The sequence below is a fragment of the Elephantulus edwardii genome, unplaced genomic scaffold, assembly GCF_000299155.1.
Source record: "Elephantulus edwardii isolate Elephantulus edwardi_28Jun2011 unplaced genomic scaffold, EleEdw1.0 scaffold00063, whole genome shotgun sequence".
NCBI classification, from domain to species: Eukaryota; Metazoa; Chordata; class Mammalia; order Macroscelidea; family Macroscelididae; genus Elephantulus; species Elephantulus edwardii.
Window position 1 is genome coordinate 4,068,892 of NW_006399813.1, and position 13,854 is coordinate 4,082,745.

At 41.5% G+C, this 13,854-nt stretch overlaps 1 protein-coding gene and 1 pseudogene across 2 annotated transcripts in view; both read right to left on the minus strand.

The window, feature by feature from the left end:
- The window catches only part of DSTYK (dual serine/threonine and tyrosine protein kinase), a 62,085-nt gene that overhangs the window by 37,525 nt on the left and 10,706 nt on the right, over positions 1–13,854 (minus strand). The window lies entirely within an intron of this gene.
- On the minus strand, positions 10,405–11,121 carry LOC102867291 (annotated as a pseudogene).

A 13,854-nucleotide genomic window follows, 5' to 3' on the forward strand; every position in this document is an offset into this window, starting at 1 on the left:
TGCAGCAAATAAACAAACAAAATGAGCCCTGGGACTGCTATTGCCAGCAAAGTGGTAATAATGAACAAAACCCAACTTAACCACTTTTCAGGACCAGAGGGAGAGGCCTCAACGAGCCAACCTTATCAACGATAGGAAAGGCAGCAAGACAAGCTGCATCTGCCAAAACCACAGCAGACACACCCCATTCAACATCTGACCCCAATCCTGCCCCTCCCAATCTCTTCTACAGAAACACCCATTACAAAAAGACTTGTGGTGTCAAAACCACCAGGGCAGGAAGGGGATCAGGGAGAGCCCAATTCTGGCGTTACCTACCCATGTGTTGTGCTAGGGTTCTGCAGCCAACCTTTTGGACGGAAGTCTTCACTATGGACACAGTCACGTCCTCTGAATCTCCCAAGGAAATCTAGTGTCCTGGTGCAATACACACTGGGCTGTTAATTACAAGGTCAGCAATTTGAGTCCACCAGCCAGTCATTGGAAGGAAAAAAAAAACCCGAGCAGTCTCTTCCCATAAAGATTTACAGCCTCAGAAACCCAACTGCCGGGTGCCCCAAGGCAAAGCCAACTCAAGGACTGTGAAATGGGTTTTTTGTTTTGTGCTGCTTCTATTAGTCTTCAGCTTTTTCATTGACCTCAACAAATCCAAATGATTGGAAGGAGGGCCTGAAGTTACAAGCAGATCACCTCACTCATTATTTCTCTGCAAGGGAAGGCTTACAGCATCGACTTGAGAAGAGCATCAGAGCAGGGGGCAGATTTTCCAATTCCACACTTTACAAATGCTCTGTGACCTTGGCAATTCACTTCCACTTCTTTAAGCCTCGAGTTTCTCGTGGGCAAAACCTGGGGTAGGGGGAGTTGGGTTCGTTCGTTCATCTTTAACCTCTTTCCAGCTTTAAAATGTCAGGATTCCATCAATTTTGATTGTTGGAAGAACAATGATTGAGGGGAGGAGGCGGCTGGTTTGACTGATTTTACCTTATTTTAAGGTATATGTGAATTTAATGATGCACGCTCCCTCGGCACTTCTATAATTGTGGATCAAAAAGCTGACTGAACTAGCCAGAGGCTCTGAGGACCTACAGTGCAGCCTGAGCAGTCTTCTAAAGAAGAGATTAAAATTGGAGCCGGACAGGAGGCGGAAGGAAGGCAACCATCTCAGAGCTGGAGCAGCTGCCTTGCTGACAGCTAAAGGGCTTCCAAGTTAATCAGGTTTCTTTTGTAATTACTATAACAGCATCTGCATATGGGGCTGCCAGAAGGCACCAGCACGCTTCTCAGCTGGTGCACATTAACCCTGCCAACTCTGACTGCAGAAAACTCATCAACCTGTCTTCACTGAAAACCAATGCAATTGTGTGTGTGTGGTTGTTCTTAAACAAAGATTATCTTGACTGAGGTGGTTACTTAAACTAGAAAGGAGAAGAGGTAGCCAACTAGTTGCCATTTTGCTTATTTCTAGATTTTGTTCAGCCTGAAGAACTGATCATTTTATATGCATCAATTCATTATCTGACAAGGTCTATTTATCATACTCACTTTAAGATAAAGACAAGACAGAAATTGTCACATTCATCCTAGAACTATCAGAGAGCCCTTGGGTTAGCACAGTTCCCAATGAGCAGGCCACCAGAGCCCTCTGAAGTTGTCAGGGACTTCATTTTACTTGAATCCACAATCAACACCCATGAACGCATCAGTCAAGAAATCAAACAATAAATTGTATTGGACAAATCTGCTCTCAAGGATCTCTTTACAGGACTAACGAGCAAGGGTATCACTTTAAAGACTATGGTGTGAATGTGAATGAAGGATAGTGTGAAACACAATGTATAGGAACTATGTAAGCAAACCAAGAAATATATTTTTTTAAAAAAACAAAACAAACAAGACAGTGAGGTGTACCTGACCCCAACCATGGTATTATCAAATGCTTCGTATGCATGTGAAGTTGGACAATGAGTAACGAAGCCCTAAAAGTTATTCATATTTTTCTGAATTGTGGTGTTGGGGAAGAGTACGGAATATGCCATGGGCTGCCAAAAACCCAAATCTGTCTTAGAAGGAGCACAGCCAAGAGGCAAGGACAGTGAGACTTTGTCTCACGTATGTTCGGCATGTTGTCAGGTGGTGCCAGTTCTTGTAAAAGAACATCATGCCTGGAAAAGTAGAGGTTCAGGGCAGAAGAGAAAGACTCGCAACAAGACAGAGTCACACAGTGATTACAACAATGGGGACGGCACAGGACTGGAAAAGGATCACTATGAGTTGGAGTCAACTCCACAGCATTTGATAATGACAACACAGGAGAGGAAACTGAAGCTTAAAAATAAAAATGAATCAAATTCCCCAGATATTTACATCTATCTATGGAGATTCCTTATTGCTGTTGAGTAGAAACCAGCTCACACCAGACCCTCGAGCGAGTTCTCAGAGACTGTAAATCACAGGGAGGTACATGGTCCTTCCTTATCCTGAGGGGCAGCTGGTGGATTTGAAGCATCTGCCTTTGGGTTGGCAGCTCAATTCCTTACTGACTAGGCTACAAGAGCTCTACAAAATAAAAACTGGGCTGTGCACTCTGGGCTCAGGTCTTGGGGCCAGGGTAACACCTGGTAGTACACAATGGCCCAACTACATTTTTTTTCTCAATCTAGAGCAAACACATTTTTCCCCCCAAACACAAATTTTTAACTGTAGGACTCTAATTAAAAGCCAACTGACAAGAGTTTATATGAAAAGGTATATAAACCTGTCCAAAATCATTAGGAATAAAACCCTGGGAAGGGAAATGAACACAGTATTACCACTAACTGAAATATACTTTTAAAAATGTTATGGTTATTCTACCTAAGATATCTAGGGTGCTATTAGGAAATCCTAGGTGCTTCCTGAGAAATTGTTAATGATCCTCTTACCAGTCAGCCTGGTATTAATGCAAGGCTTTAAAACAATTCATTCTGGTTTGACTTCTGTGCTGGTGGCCTACTGGATCGGGAGTTGGGCTGTTCACCCAAAAGAGGAGGTTCAAATTCAGAAGCTCCTTGGGAGAAAGATGAGCACTATTTTCCTGTGCAATATACAGCCTCTGAAAACTCGCTGGAGGGCCAGCCAGAAGACAGAAATCTACCAGCTACTCTGCAGAAGAAAGATGGGTAATCTCCTCCCATGTGATTAACTGTCTCTGAAAACCTGCCAGAGGGCCAGCTATCAGTCAGTTCTGACTCTATGGTACACAGCAACAACAAAGTAACTAGAGACAAAATATGCATTTCCAACTATGAACAATGACACTTGGCTGCTCATCAAAAGGTTGCACATTCAAATCAGAAGAAAGCACTGTTTTGTGCTGCCACACGAGGTCACCATGAGTTAGAGTCAACTTGAAGGCAATTAGGCTGCTGTTTTTATGGCTGAGGGCAGACAGAAGGATAAATCTTAAGATGAGAAAGGAACATTTATCTTTCTACTGTAATCAATTCTACTACACGCTTCAAAATATTGAGCTACACAAATCCCAGGAGCTGAGAAGGAGAAAGTTTAGCCAAGAAACAGTTATCTAGAATTCTCAAGTAAACTCTTTGACCTTCAACTAAATTTAGAAGATTCAGGAAGACGTAATTCCTTTTGAGAAAGAAGACATGAACTTAGGTAGTCTGGGTTTCAGAATCCTCTATAGAATCAAATAGTACCCTTTTTGTTGTTGTTATTGTTAAAGGACATGGTTGTGGGAGATTATAGATTGAAATGCACTTAAATAGTCCAAGCTCTTGCTGGAAGTCGCTAAATGCAGCTAGTTGAAATGTCTCTAAAATTATGCAATGTTAGGATTTCTAAGAGTTTTCCCAGGAGAAACTGGCACATGGGAAAATAGAGATGACCTCTCCAAAGGCCTCCACCGCTGGGAGCCAGGTGAGTGAATGCACACAGCACGTATGGATTAGTTCCTTTCCAGGAAACACTGCACAGCATGCTACAGAGGGAAGAGAAATACACCTGGCAGCTGAGGCTGTTAACTTTTGGGCCCCAGGGATGGAAACAGTCACCTGAAGTAAGTCAACCTCACGCTTCACAAAGGTTATGTTGTTGTTAGGTGCCATGGAGCAGACTACAAATCAAGATGACACTATAAACGAAGCCTGACAGTCTTCTGCACCATGACAGTCTTGCCAAGCTCGGCCCGCTGTTGCGGTCATTGTGTTGTTCACCTTGTGAGGTTATCCACTGGCTTTATACTATTCCAAACATAATGTTTTTCCCAAGAACATGAGATGATGATTCACCATCCTCGCCTCCAAGGAGCACAATGGTTTTACTTCGGTCAAGGTTGAATGGTCTGTTGTTTTGGCAGCCCATGGAATCCAGTACTCTTCACCTGGAAGGCATCACTGTTCTTTGTTGTTGTTAGGTGTCACTGAGTTGTCTACAATTCATAACAACCGTCTGAACAACAGATCTGAACTCTCTCCTCTCCTGCACTGTCCTTACTATCTCTGACATGTAAGCTCACTGTAATAATCACTGTGTCAACTCATCTTGGTGAGGGCCTTTCACTCTTTCTCTGATCCTCGACCTATCCCAGCATATCATTTTTCTAGGATTGGTGTTTTCCTAACAACATACCCAAGTGTGTGAGACAAAGCTTCACCATTTCTGCCTCTATGGAACACCCTGGCTGTACTTTCTCCAAAACAGACTTGTTTGTTCTTTTGGCAGTCCATAGGATATTCAGTACTTTTCTCCAGAACTACAAATCAACAGCCTGGATTCTTCTGTCATCCTTATTCACTGTCCAACTATCAGATGCTTTGGGATGAACACACCTTATTCTTTAAACTGACTTTCTTGCTCTTTAGCACTTCGAAGAGATCTTTAACAGCAAGTCTGTCCAATGCAGTTCATCATTTGATTTGTGGACTGCTGCTTCCATGGTGTCCTGTGGATCCAAGTAAAATGAAATTTTTGACAATTCCAATCTTTTCTTTATCTATCATGTTATTGTCTATTGGCCCAGTTGTGAGTAGTTTTGTTTTCTTGAAATGAGGGTTCAATCCATATGGAAGGCTATCACAAAGGGTTTAATTTTAACATCTGGAAGAGAGATTCACACAGCCTGTCACAATTCAGAAAAAAGGTGGATATATTTCAAAAGGACATAGGAACCAGCTAAAAGGAGAGTTCAATGACCAAATCAGGGACAATCTGAGCATAAAAATAAAAAAAATCCTAACAAGACATTACAACACATTAAAAAATTCCCCAAGTCCACACTGATAACAAATAAATAACGAACCTCACTGCCTTCTTTTATACTCACAGCACCTTTCCAAAATTAGTAAGTAAATGGAAAGAAAAAGCTCTCCCTTCCAGCAGAATGCCAACCATGTTGACTCCTCTTTACTTGGCCAATCTCCTTGTCCAACATTTTGCATTGATAGCAAAAGTTTAAAATCTATTTTTAGTATATTACAAAATACCTAAGTAAAATAAAAAGTACATAAAATCTACTTTAGTGTATTAACAATATGCACTGTTAGTAAAAATTTTGAGGTGCGAGGCAACAGAAATGCTGGCAGTGACAGCGAAGGTTATACATCAGCTTGGCTGGGTTCTAGTTCTAGGTGGTTTGGCAGTTATATAACGATACAATTTGGCAGTTATATAAGCAATGACAGAGTCATCTCCATTTCCAAAGAACACTGATTTTCACATAACAATTTGGTCTTTAGAGATAACTATCTTGGTTAATGAAGAGAAGGTTTAATAAATATAGAAGGGATGATGAAATTTTAAAAGAAAAAAGATCACCACTGAGTCAAGTGGGAGCTACCAATAGATGCTAGTGCAGGAGAGGAGCTTTTCTGAAGGACAGGAAATCCACGATGTCTTAGACTATTTATTACAAAAGAGTAATCAACTGCAAACAAAAAAATAATACATTTAAAGGCAAGAAGCCTAGAAGGTACCAGCTTCACCAATGATCTAGGCTAAGGTCCCCATGGGGAGGGGCAGGCATCGTGTGCACCTGGATGTGATGTCCATCAAATCACTTCTGTGCCACTCTTGATGACCTGAATCATGAGGAAACAAAATGTGGATCTAGACTGAGGGTCATCCTACAGAATATGCTATCTTCTCTAAACTTGTCAAGCATACAAGTGCCCAAGAAAGGTCCAGTAGCTGTTCTATACTGAAGTGATCTGAAGAAACATGATGTCTAACTCTACCATGTGTTTCTGGATACTGTCCTGAACCAAAGAAAGAAGAGACACTGTTGAGACAGGTTAGGTAAAATCTAAATGTGACTATGAATTGGATGGTAGTCCTGAATCAATGTTAACTGCCTGATTTGGGGTACTGTATGCTTGGATTCATATACCAGCACTGAACATCCCATGGACTGCCAAAAAAACCAAACATATCTTGAGAAAGGTGTGGCCAGGGTGCTCCTTGGAGGCAATGATGGTGAAGCTTCGTCTTTCATACTTTGGACATGTAGCTAGGCAAGCCTATTCCTTGGAAAGGGACATTATGCTTGGAAAGATGCAGGATCACAGAAGGAGAGAAATACCCTCAATAAGATGAACTGACACTCTGATCTCTGCAATGGGCTCTAGTGTCTCAGAGACGAGGAGAATAACACAGGATAGGGCAGGCTTCAGGATGTCTGTTCACAGGGGTGTTAGGAGTCATACTCGACTTGATGGCACCCGACAAGAAGAAGAAGCTGGTATTAGAAGTACGAGACTTTTTGGAAGAAACAACACTGGTTTGTTTAGAGATGATGGATTTTCTGCCTATCATTTTCTCTCAAAGGTTCAGGAAAAGATTAGAAATAGAACATATATATATTATATATGTGTATATAATATATATTATATATACATACACGTTCACACATACATATAGAGAGAGGAGGGAGGGAGGGAGGGAGAGAGAGAAGAGAGATTTGGTAATGCATTAAAATAACAATTTGGGAATCTGCATGAAGGGAATACAGGAGCTCTTTGTTTTGTTCTGGAAAACTTTATGTAAGTTAATACTTCTTTCAAAATAAAGTATATATTCTTTAATGATCCAAAAGGATGCCCAGAAGCTTACTCAGATCTGATCTCAAAGGAAAGGGATCAAAAGGATGAACTTTTCTTTAAAAGCAGGAGGGTGGGGAACCCTGAGGAAAAATATACATCAAATCCAACAACAGAAGGGCCTGGATGTGGTAATAATTTCTTCTTTGTCCTCCCTTTTCCCCTGTCACATTACCATCTACCGCTCCAATCTTCCTATGAAGGCTTATTGGTGCCAGTTTGTTCAGCGTCAGGGAGTTAAATGTTTAATGTCAATAATTAGTCCAAGGTTATACGTTGTTGTTGTTGTTGTTATGTGACATCGAGTCGCTTGCGACTCATAGCGACCCTATGTACAAGAGCCCTAAACGCTGTTCTATCCTGTGCCAACCTCGCCGTCTCAAATGCACTCATTCCCACCACTCCACTCACTGAATTGATCCATCTCATCGAGGGTCTTCCTTTCCTTTGCCACCCCTCCACTCTGCCAAAATGATGTCCCTCTCCAAGGACCAGTCCCTCCTTGCAACATGTCCAAAGTATGTCAGACGAAGCTTCAGAATCCTTGACTCCAAGGAGCATTCTGGCTTCACCCTCTCCAGGACAAACCTGTTTGTTCTCCTAGCGGTCCATGGTATAGTCCACACTCCAAATCCATAAGTCTAAGGGGTATGGAGCAGCATGATGCTCCAGCACAGACACCCTGATGAGTTACGTGTAACCACCAAGTGTACCAAAGAATGAGCCACCACAAGAAGCCTGACTTTGCATCGCCTGCAATGACCCTGTTTTGTTTGGCATGGAGAACATATCTCCACCTCCCCAGGACTGCAGACCTCCGCCTTATCATTTACTAACAAATTGTCCCCAAGCAGTAGCAGTAGAATGGCTCCATTTCTCTCAAAGGAAAAAGAGCCAGTAGAACAAGCCAGTTGTTAAAAGGAATTGAAACAATTGAAATAATTTGCCCCAATATTCTTATATGTAAAAAAAAAATAAGAATGACTTAACTCTTCACAGGTGTTTTCCCCTACTACTCTTTATGTGTTTCATTGATTATGTAAAATAAAGGCATTTGACTGTATGGATCACAACAAACTGTGGTTAACCTAAAGAAGAATGTGAAACTCAGAACACTTGATTTTGCTCATGTGAAACCTATACTTGGACCTGGCAGCAGTCCTTAGAACAGAGGAGGGAAACACTGCATGGCTCAAAATCAGACAAGGAATGTGTCAGGGATGTCCTGTCTCCATACCTTTTCTATCTATATGCAGAACAGATCATTTGGGAAGCAAGACTTTATGAGTAGAAATGTGGCATCAGGATTGGAGGAAGACTCATCAACAACCTACGCAATGAATATAACACAAACTTGTTTGCTGAAACTGAGAAGAACCTGAAATGCTTGCTACAGAAGGTCAAGGACTGTAGTCTTCAATATGGATTGAAGCTCAACATCAAGAAGATTCTCACCACTGGGCCAATCGGCAGCACCATGATAGATGCAAAAGAGACTAGTGTTGTTAACAATTTCAGCTTCCTTGGCTCCACAATAAATACCCTTGACACCAACAGTCAGGAAATTAAAAGATGAATTGCATTGGGAAAATCTGCTGTCAGAGACCTCTCCAGAGTACTGAAGAGCAACGATGTTAATCTAGAGACTAAGGTGCACCTAAAGCAGGCCACGGTCTTCACAATTACTTGCTAAGAGAGCTGAACAATGACTAAGGATGACAGAAGAATAACTGATGCCTTTGAGTTGTGGTGCTGGAAAAGAGTACTGAATGTATCATGGACTGTTAAGAGAACAAACAGGTCTGTCATGGAAAAGATGAACCAAGTTTCTCCTTGGAGGCTAGGATTTTGAAGCTCCTCCTCATAAATTTTGGGCACATAGCTAGGAAGGACCCAACCTTGGAAAAGGACATCATGCTTGGAAAGGTGGAGGGACAGTGCAGGAGAGGAAGACCTAGGATAAGATGGACTGACATGGTAATTAGGATAATGGGGGTAGGTGTGTTGGAGTAAGTGAGACTGGCTCAAGACAGAGCAGGCTTAAGATATGTTATAGGGTTGCTATGTGTCACAGGTGACTTGATGGCACATAACAACAACATTCTTCACAAGGTTGCTATGAGTCATATACAACTCAATGGCACCTAACAACAACAATTCTCCTTAAAATTCCTTAAGTCAATAACATAAGTTAAGGATATTTCAAAATTTTAAGGTATATTTCTAAAACCACGTTCCAGTAAGGTTCAGTTACCATTCCTCTAAATTAAAAAGAGAGTCATCACTGAAACTGATTGCAGCATCGCTGTGGACTTCCTGGGTAACAGACAGTGTTCAGCACTAGATTATTAGTCAAATGGCTGGCAATTCAAACCCACCCAGAGGTGTGCTGGGAGATAGGGCTGGCCTTTGCTGAAAGGCCACAGCCTTGAAAACACCATGGAGCACAGCTCTGTTCTATACTCACAACAACTGCCATGAGTTAAGAATCAATTAGATGGCAACTAAGAACAACAATCTAATTGCATTCATTGTATAACGTTTGATACAATTTAAAAAAAAAATCAATACTCCGGGAAATAAAATTTTCTCCCTGGTGTAGTGGGTAAGAAATGACACTGTCTTTCCAAATTCTCTCCTTTGTACCCAGCTTGAACGTCTGGCAGTTAGTTCTCTGTTGATATACTCTTCCAGCTGATTTTGGATAATTTTCAGTACAATCTTGCTTACATGTGATATTAATGACACTATTTGGTAATTTCTGCTGTCAGGTCACCTTTCTATGGAATGGGAACAAACATGGTCTCTTCTAGTCAGTAAGCCAGGTGGTTGTCCTCCATACTTCTTGGCACAATTTGGTTAGCACATCCAGGGCAGTGTCTGTCTGTTGAAATATGTCAGTTGGTATGCTGCCAATTCCTAGGGTCTTGTTTTTTGCCAATTCTTTCAGAGCAGCTTGCACTTCTTCCTTCATCATTAGAGGCTCTTGCTCACACATGTTGCTTCATGAAATTCTTCTGCATCAGTCAATTCCTTTTGGTATAGTGACCGTATACTCCTTCCATCTTCTTTTTTTTTTTTTTTTTGGTTTTCATTTTCCCCTTTTTTTAAAAAGGAAAAATGTCTTTAATATAAAGAGTTCCAAAGAACTTTAAAAGGTTCCCAGTAATGATTATGTCTAAAATGTACAAGATTTTAAACATAATTTATATAAAAGGCTAAAAACAAAAGGATTTAGTTCTGCCTTTCCTTTTTAAAAACTCCACAAGATTTGTGACATAAAGTTCAACAAGTTATCACCATCGGCGCCTCAGTCGTCCTCAGAATCACTGTCCCCCCTGGTGGGGATTGAACTTCATACTGTTGACAGCAACATGTCGTCTACAGGTTTCCTGGGGTTTTCTTCCAGATCTGTCTTGATTGCTCCAGACTCAGACAATTTCCACTCCAACTCATCTCTCGTCAAGTTCATGCCACCAAACACTAAAGGACCAATAAATTGAGCCTTGATATCACCTTCAAGATAAACAAACACTGTGGGCAGATTCCTGTCAGGGTAATTGGGTATGCAGGTTGTTGAAATAGCTTTGATGAATTTAACATCAGGAAATTTCCTTGCAAGTTCAGTGAAGTGCCGATTGATCAGAGCACAGAGGGGAATCCCTTGCTTGTAAAGGTGCAAGATTACCCACAAGCCCTTGCCAGCTTGGGTAACCTCTTGAACATAATCTTTTCCTGAGATTTCCAAAACTTCTCCAAATTTATTCTTGAGTTTAGTTGCTTTCCATTCCGCCAGTCTCTGTTGCCTGTACATTTCGATAGCACGTTCATCCTCCTCATTAAATTCATCTTCATTTTGCTCCAGCTCTTCCAAAGTCATCTCTTCATATGTTTTCACAATTGACTGCTGAAGGACTCGCTGCTCCTCCTCTTCCTGTTCCAATTCTTTTGAATTTTCCTTTGGGGGCAAGATGCCTTTTTTGTGTAAGATGTCATTCCACTCGGTATCTGCATTGGGGTCCTGCATCTTGTTTCCAATCGCTTAAATCAGGTGGCGAGCCCAGGCCTTCAGGTCTTTCCTTCCATCTTCTTTAAATGCTTCCTTAATCATTTAATATTCTACCCAAAGCATCCTTAAGTATTGCAAGTCAAGGCCTGAATTTGTTCATCTTAAGAAATACTGAGAAAGTTAGGCCCTTTTGATTTTCTGACTCTAGCTTTTTGTGCATTTCATTATAACACTTTGCTTTGTTTTCCCGCGTTGCCCTTCGTTAGATGGCTCTTGGCTGAAAGCAGAGAGTACCAGAGGAATATCCATCTCTGTTTCAATGACTATATAAAGGCATTTGACTGTGTGGATCACAACAAACTGTGGCTAACTCTGAGAAGAATGGGAATCCCAGAATATTTGATTGTGCTAAATGTGAAACCGATACTTGGACCAGGAGGCAGTTGTCAGAACAGAGCAAGGAAAACACTGCATGGTTCATAATCAAGAAGGGTGTATGCTGTGCTCGCTTCGGCAGCACATATACTAAAAAAGAAGGGTGTATGCCAAGAATGTGTCCTATCTCCACACCTTTTCAATCTTTATGCAGAACAGATCATTTGGGAATCAGGGCTTTATGAGTAGGAATGTGGCATCAGTATTGAAGGAAGCCTCATCAACAACTTACATTATGCAGATGATACAACGCTGTTTGTTGAAACTGAGGAGGACCTGAAGCACTTGCTGCAGAAGGTCAAGGACTTCATCCTTCAATACAGTCTGAAGCTCAACATCAAGAAAACAAGGATTCTTACCACTGGGCCAATTGGCAAAATTATGATAGAGGAAGAGATTGAGATTATTAACAGCTTTAGTTTGCTTGGCTCCACAATCAACATTCTTGGTACCAGTAGCAAGGAAATTAAAACACTAATTGCACTGGGAAAATCTGCTGTGAGGAACCTCTCCAGAGTACTGAAGAACAACGATATCAGTCTGGAGACTAAGGTGTCCCTGATCCAGGTCATAGTCTTCACAATTGCTTGTTATACATCAGAAAGCTGGACAATGACCAGAGATGATAGAAGGAGAATTGATGCCTTTGAGCTGCAATGGTGGAGAAGAGTATAGAATATATTATGGACTGCCAAGAGAACAAACAAGTTTGTCCTGAAGAGGGTTAAACCGGATTGCTCCTTGGAGCCTAGGACTCTGAGGCGTCATCTGACATACTACGGGCATGTTGCAAGGAGAGAGCAACCCTTGCAGAAGAACATCATGCTTGGAGGAAGGGTGGAGGGACAGTACAAGAGAGGAAGACCCTCGATGAGATGGATTGATTCAGTGTCTGGGATAATGAGGGTAGGTGTCAGAGACAATGATGCTGGCACAGGATAAAGCAGGTTTCAGGGTTACTGTACACAGGGTCGCTGTAAGTTGCAAGTGACTCGATGGCACATAATAACAAACAACATCCAAATTCAGGCAGTTTGAATCTGTCAGCTGCTCCATGGGAAAGATGGGCAATCTTCTCATGTGTTATTTATAGCCTCAGAAAATTGGCTGGAGGTCAGGTAAGAGTCAGTTCCAACTTAACTCAAAGGCAATGAGTTAGAGCATTTTTGGTATTAGTTTTTAAGGTGAATTGGGGAATTCAGTCAGAGAGATGCCACCTTTGGATTAGCAGCACAACTCCTCATGGATTTGTCACCAGAGATCCTTGTTCCACTGAGTGGAAACCACAAACTGTCCAACTTAAATAAGTGCGTAAGTGGACTGAATTGTGTAGCCTCCAAAATATGTGTTCATTTGGCTTGTCCTTGATTTCAGCGGTTTGGCAGTCATGTAATGATGTGATTTGGAAGCTATATAATGAAGTAATTATCTCCTGTGATGTGACTGAATGAGATCATTTCAGTGCTAAGGGGACAGAGATAGAATACTTGTCTAACTGAAATTTCAGACCTGATCTGATCTAAGGGAGTTTTGCTGTGATACAGCTTACATCACCTTTCCTTTTTCAAGAAATAATAAAAAAGAAAAGCCAGCAAAGCAAGGAGGACCTAACTAAATCAAGAATCAAGTGTGTGTTCTATGCCCTGGGTCCCAGTGCTGAGAAACTCCTAAACCCAGGAGAAGATTAATGCCAAGAAACACTGAACTCTCCCAGGAATAAGGACACAGAGATAAGAGCCAACAAAGACAGAAAGGCTTCCCCTAGAATCAGTGCCATGATTTGGGACTTCCAGCTTTCTAAACTCTGAGAAGAAAGTTCTGTTTGCTAAAACCATCCATTGGAGTTTTTCCTGCTATAGAAGTTCTACTGGATAGCTAAGACAGGCACTAAAAGCTCCTAATCTGATGAAGTTAAAGTTAGACCCTTTCCACCTTTGAGGGGGAGGGGGAAAAAAGAATAAAAGCACTCTTAAAAAAAGTCAAAAAGAGACGGGGTAAAAATCAAAGGTCTTTATAAATACATAATCTAGACATCATTTTTTGGACATCTCTGATACATCATTATTAAGGTAAGAAAGTGAAAAGCAAAAAATCATCCTCCAATCTTCCTCCTTTTCCTGTCCAGAGAACACCACCCCAGGAAACAAGCACATCACATTATGAAGTGCAACTCCAAAGAGGGTGGTGCACAGAGGTTCCCACAGCCCACGGCACAAAGCTGGGAGTGCATCCAAAGCATTCCCACAGCTGCCCAAAAGGGAAAATGCACTGCGTGGGACGACGCTTCAACATGGCACCCTCATGGAACACCAGGAG